The sequence below is a fragment of the Nanorana parkeri genome, unplaced genomic scaffold, assembly GCF_000935625.1.
Source record: "Nanorana parkeri isolate BGI_ZX_2015 unplaced genomic scaffold, ASM93562v1 scaffold2073, whole genome shotgun sequence".
Classification (NCBI taxonomy): domain Eukaryota; kingdom Metazoa; phylum Chordata; class Amphibia; order Anura; family Dicroglossidae; genus Nanorana; species Nanorana parkeri.
Genome location: NW_017308341.1, coordinates 124,812 through 125,203, shown reverse-complemented (window position 1 = coordinate 125,203; position 392 = coordinate 124,812).

The following is a 392-nucleotide window of genomic DNA, read 5'->3' as shown; positions in this document are numbered from 1 at the left end:
TGTGACGGGGGAGGGGGGGTGCCGGGATCACATGACTGTCTGCGTGGGGGAGGGGGTGACGGGATCACATGACTGCACACAGTGACACCCTCGTGGTCGGTCACACGGCCCATCTGTAGATGTGTCACCATCTCCGGGGGAATTCACAAAGCTTTACACTGGAGTCTGTATTTTGGTCATGTGACTGTCACTCTCCGATCTCATTGGAGGGAACGGAGGCTAGAGAGGGCGGAGTCTGATGTGATACAGACACAGAACGTTACATTGTAGATATAATGTATCAGTCTCTCATATGATTGGCGCGGTCCTCGCCGTGCGTGTCGGATCTACACGGAGCACAATGATTGTCGGGGGAGGGGAGGGCAGGGGGGTAAAATATGAACCCTGAAGGG